The following is a 6,000-nucleotide window of genomic DNA, read 5'->3' as shown; positions in this document are numbered from 1 at the left end:
GCTGCTGTCCTCCGGCTTCCACAAGATTGAAGACATCGTTGATGGTGAGCCTCTTTATTTTCTTTCTTCGAGCTGCCGATTTAAGTCATGCCGACTCCTAGTTTTTGACTAGCTTCTTTGTTTCTTCGCATCTTTGCAGACTTCTTCCCTGGGCAGTCGCAGGCCGCCATCCAAGCCATCGAGGCTGACCGTGAAGGTCGGAGGGCGCAGAGATTGCCGCCGATACCCCCCGAACTCTTGACGAGCACATCCTGAGCATCGAGGCTCGCCTCCAGCCAGCTCAACGGATGCTGCGCCGGCTTCAGCGTGTCAGTGCCCAAGCGATTGCCGCCCTGTGGCCAGATAAGCAGGCTCCGTGCACCCCCAGCCTAACGGCTGACTGGCTGGAGGTCGCGGCTGGTCGTCTTGAGGCCTGGAAAGGCTCTTCGGCCCGAGCTGGAGCGCGCCGGGCCTTGGAGTTTGTCAAGGCATGGTATCCGGGGCTCGACCTAGACCGGCTGGCCACGCTTTGGTCGGAGGCCCAGCTGGAGCTGGCAGCCACGGAAGATGCCCTCGTTAAGCGTGCTGCGGCGATCGCCGAGTACACCGACACCAGCATCTTCATCCCCGAGCGGTCTGAAGACGGCGAGGAGGTACCTCCCGAGTGGTTTGGGATGAACCCAGACTACGGCGAGGACTCAGCGGAGGTGATTGGCTCCAGCGTCGCGGAAGAGGGCAAGGCGGAGGATGGAGGCGAGGCGGAGGCACCAGAAGACGGAGCAGACGGCCAGCCTCAGCTTGACCGTGCCTCCAGCAACGAGCCGCGTGCAGCCGACCCAGCTGCTGCCGGAGGCGATCAAGCCAAGACTAGCCAGCCGGCCACCCCGACGCCTGGCGCTGGCGCCTCCTCCGACCCTCCGAGTCCGTCTGCTGCTTTCTAAGCTGCCGCTGTATCTTCGTTTTTTCTGCTTCAGTAGTCTTTGAAGAACTTTGTTAATTCGCACAATTCCACCCGTGGGGTGTATTTTGGACCTCTACTCGACAATTCGGCCAAGGGCCTATGTTATGTAAATATATATATCTATCTTTTCTTGCTCATTGCTCTTTTGGCTTTTTTCCTTTGCCGCTTTCTCTTAGTTGCCTGCGTTGCCAATCGGACAGCCGCTCTGTGGACTGTCGCTGGATCAAGTGCTAGGCTTCTTTGGGAAAGCAAGTACTTAGAAGACGGCAATCCGACTATCCAAGAGTCGGTTTGCGAGAAAGGCTTGAAGCTGTCTTGAGCTATGTTTTATGCTTTGAGTCCTTAGCAATTTTTCATGCGAATGCCCATTCTACCTTACTGCTGCCCACCGTACAATTGCTCTGCGAGCTGCGGCTTCTGACAGGAGACGGTTTAGGCGTTTACACACTACTTGTCCGACTGCAGGAAGCATTTCATAGTGCAAGGCAGCAAGTCCCCGGGCCGACTTGTCGAGCCCGGTGCCAAACGACATAAAAAGGAGTAACATACTCGCAGTCATAATTTTTATCATACAGACAAGAGAGGGCAGTCCCCGAGCTCGCCTTGGGGGGCCCAAAATCTTGGTACTTTAATACAAAAGGTAGCGTGGTACATACTGCATCAACTGTAAAATCTTCGGAGGAGATTTGCATTCCATGGCCGCTCTGTGTCCTTGCCGGAGTCGTCCCTCTTGCGTGCTCGGGGCTTCTGAGCGTCGATCAGGTAGTAGGAATCGTTTCCCAGTACTTTGCTGATGATGAAAGGGCCTTCCCAAGGCGCCGGCAGCTTGTGCTGGCCGGCTGTTCGCTAGATCAGCCGGAGCACAAGGTCGCCTTCTTGGAAAGATCTTGGCCTGACCTTCCTGTTGTGGTATCGGCGCAGGCTCTGCTGGTAGATGCTGGACCGGCTGAGTGCCAACAGCCGACCCTCTTCTAGTAGATCGACGCCGTCTTGTCGTGCTTCTTCTGCTTCCTCCTTGGTGTACATGATGACTCGTGGGGAGTCGAACTCTATGTCCGTTGGGATGACGGCTTCGGCACCGTAGATGAGGAAGAAGGGCGTGAAGCCGGTTGACTTGTTTGGAGTCGTGCGCAGACTCCAGAGGACGGCTGGCAGCTCGTCGAGCCAGCAGCCAGCCGAGCACTCCGGAGGCTCGATCAACCGAGGCTTGATGCCGGACAGGATGAGGCCATTTGCTGGCTCCACTTGGCCGTTTGACTGCGGATGGGCGACAGACGCTAGGTCCAGTCGGATGCCCTGTGTTGCGCAGAAACGGGCCAAGGCGCCCTTGGCGAAATTTGTGCCGTTGTCGGTGATGATGCTATGTGGTATGCCATACCGGATTGTGATATCGTAGATGAATGTTACGGCAGTCGGACCGTTCAGCTTCTTGATTGGCTTTGCTTCTATCCACTTGGTGAACTTGTCCACTGCGACAAGTAAGTGAGTTAAACCACCTCGTGCTGTTTTGAATGGTCCCACCATGTCTACACCCCAAATAGCGAAAGGCCAGGCAATGGGGATGGTCTTGAGTGCAGAAGCTGGCTGGTGCGGCTTGGAGCTGAACTTCTGGCACCCTTTGCATTTTTGGACCAGCTCCTTGGCCTCTTCCAAGGCAGTTGGCCAGAAGAAACCGTGTCGAAAGGCTTTGGCGATGAGTGCTCTTGAAGCCGCATGGTGGCCGCACTCGCCTAGATGGATGTCTTTGAGAATCGCTTGGCCTTGCTCTGGCTCTACGCAGCTCTGGTAGACACTAGTGACGCTGCGCCTGACCAGCTCTCTGTTGACTCTGGTGTAGGCTGCCGCCCGGCGTTGTATTTGCCGAGCTGAAGTTTCATCGGTCGGCAGCTCTTTGTTCACCAGGAATTTGAGGATGGGCTGGGCCCATGAGGGTGCTGCTATTTCTTCGACTGCCAGAACTGCGACTTGGACGAGGGCGGTTGGGCTGGGAGGTGGCGGGGTGGAGTCAACAGCTGCTTGCTGGGTTGTTGAAGTCCCCAGGCCTACTGGCACGGTCCTTGGGCCGAGTTTTGGAGTCTTCGAGCCCGCCACCGTAGTCCCCGGGCCGGATTTGGCTGTGGCAGCTTTGGGGTCTTCCGCCAAAATCCTTGTTCCGGCTGCCAGAGCTTTGGGGTCGGATCCGACGTCTTTGGGGGGAGCTGGCACAAAAATGGAGTCTGATTCTTGTGAAGGCTTGACAGACGGCTTGAGGAGCCGTTGAAGGGCGACACCAGATGGTATTGCTTGGCGGGTAGAGCCGATTCGTGCTAATGCATCTGCTTGGTCGTTGTCATTCCTTGGCACATGGAGGAACTCGCACCCTTCGAAATACCCGCTGAGTTGCTGCACGAGGAGACGGTAGCTCGCCATGTTTGCATCTTTCGCGTCCCAGTCGCCAGATGATTGCTGGACCACTAAGTCCGAGTCGCCATAACACAAGATCCGGCGGATGCCAAGCTTTTTGGCAAGCCGGAGCCCGTGAATAAGCGCCTCGTACTCGGCGACGTTATTGGAGGTGGCAAAGTGGATTTGCAACGCATACTTGAGCTTGTTGCCTTTGGGAGAGGTGAGGATGACGCCGGCTCCCAAGCCAGTGCGCATCTTGGAGCCGTCGAAATGCATCCGCCAATGGGTGGAATCAGGTGCTGGAGGTAGGTACTGGGTCTCGGCCCAGTCGACGAGGAAGTCGGCCAGTGCTTGTGACTTGATGGCGGTGCGGGGCTGGTAGTGAATGGTGTAAGGAGCCAGCTCTATGGCCCACTTGGCCACTCGACCAGAAGCATCTTGGCTACCGATGATCTTGGCAAGTGGGGCCGTGCAGACCACCGTGATTGGATGCTCTTGAAAGTAAGGCTTCAATTTCTTGGCAGCAAAGTGTACGCCATAGCACATCTTCTGGTAGTGGGGGTAGTTCTTCTTGGAGGTCGACAGTACCTCGCTCAGGTAATATACCGGTCTCTGGACAGGCAGCGCCTTGCCTTCCTCCTTGCGCTCCACTACAATGACTGTGCTGACTACTCGGCTGGTGGCGGCGATGTACAGGAGCATAGGTTCCTTGGGAGTCGGAGCCGCCAGGACGGGTGGGGTAGTCAGCATCTTCTTCAACTGGTGAAAAGCTTCGTCTGCCTTATGGTTCCACTCGAAAAAGGTGGTCTTCTTCATGAGTTGGTATAAGGGGAGAGCTTTCTCACCCAGCCAACTGATGAATCGGCTGATGGACGCTAAGCAGCCGGTGAACTTCTACACATCCAGCAGTCGGCTGGGTACCTCCATTCTCTCAATGGCCTTGATTTTTACTGGGTTGCATTCTATGCCGCGTTCAGAGACCAGGAAACCTGGCAGCTGGCCAGCTGGTACTCCGAAGACACACTTCTCGGGGTTGAGCTTGATCTGGAACCGGCGCAGGTTCTCAAAAGTCTCCTTGAGGTATTCCAGCAGTGTCCCATGCTTTTCCGTCTTCACCACCACGTCGTCCACGTAAACGTGGGCGTTCCTGCCGAGCTGCTTGAGGAGGCACTTCTGCATACAACGCTGAAAGGTGGCGCCGGCATTCCTTAAGCCGAACATCATGGTGAGGTAGCAGAAGGCTCCAAACGGCGTGATGAAGGCGGTTTTCAGTGTGTCAGCCGGGTTTAGCTTGATCTGGTGATATCCTGAATATGCATCCAAAAAACTCAATAGCTCACATTCGGCTGTGGAGTCTATCACCTGATCGATTCTTGGTAGAGCAAACGGGTCCTTGGGGCAGGCCTTGTTGAGGCTCGTGTAGTCAATACACATTCACCACTGCTTGTTCTTCTTTAGTACCAGGACCGGGTTTGCTAGCCATTCTGGAAAGAACACTTCCATAATGAAGCCAGCTACTAGGAGTTGGGCTATCTCTTGTCCGACAACTCTTCTCTTCTCTTCTGATAGGCGGCGCAGGGGCTGCCTGACCGGCTTTGCATCAGATCGGACATGTAACTTGTGCTCGGCGAATTCCGTCGGTACACCTGGCATGTCTTTGGGGGACCATGCAAAGATGTCTCGATTCTCACAAAGGAAATCGACGAGCTCGCCTTCCTATTGCTGTCGAGGTTTGCACCTATGACGGCGCACCTCTCTGGGTGCTCCGGGTCCAATGGTATCTTCTTTGTCTCTTTGGCCGGTTTGAACGAACCCTCAGCCTCCGACTCTTTTGGGTTGGGCGACACCTCAGGCTGCTTGCCGGCCATCGCCACAACTCACTCAAGGAGCCGCTTCTCAGCCGCGATTACCAAGGACTCGGCCAGCTGACTGCTCTCTGCTGCACAAGTAGACGACTTCCGGTAGTCGCCAGCCACAGTCAGAATTCCCTTGGAACTGGGCATCTTCATCTTGAGGTAGGCGTAGTGGGGGACCGCCATGAACTTGGCCAAGGTAGGTCGGCCAAGCAGCGCATGGTATGGGCTCTCAAGATCTACCACCTCAAACCAAACAGGCTCTCTACGGAAGTGATCTTTGTCCCCAAAGAGGACGTCCATCAGGATCTTGCCGATTGGCGAGCAGGAAAGCCCAGGAACAATGCCGTGGAACACAGTTCGGCTGTTCTGAAGTTGTCTTTGCTTGATCCCTAACTTCTCCATGGTGTCCTTGTACAGGATATTGATGCTGCTACCCCCGTCTATCAGAACTCGCGAGAAACGCGCGGCTCGTTTGTCCGTAGCAAAGGTGGCGTCCAGGACCAAGGCATAGGAGCCCGGACTCGGCATCACCTCTGGGTGGTCAGCCCTACTCCAGCTGATGGGCTTCTCAGACCAGTGCATGAACTCTGGCGTCTCCGACGCTACTGCATTCACCTCTTGTCGCTGCAGCTGCCTGCTGCGTCGATCATCAGCCACACTGGTGAACACCACATAGGCTCCATGCTCTTCAGGGTATTCATCTTGTACTGCGCCGACTGGCCTGACTGCCGGCTGCTGGGACGGAGGCGGAGGCGGCTGCCCAGCAGGCGGGGGAGGCAGGAGGCCGTCTCCCTTGGCGATCCTGGTGAGCCAGTGGCA

The sequence above is a fragment of the Triticum urartu genome, chromosome 6A (assembly GCF_056163025.1).
Source record: "Triticum urartu cultivar PI428250 chromosome 6A, HENAU_Tu73, whole genome shotgun sequence".
NCBI classification, from domain to species: domain Eukaryota; kingdom Viridiplantae; phylum Streptophyta; class Magnoliopsida; order Poales; family Poaceae; genus Triticum; species Triticum urartu.
The sequence above is the reverse complement of the archived record's forward strand: the minus strand, read 5'-3'. Positions refer to the sequence as shown.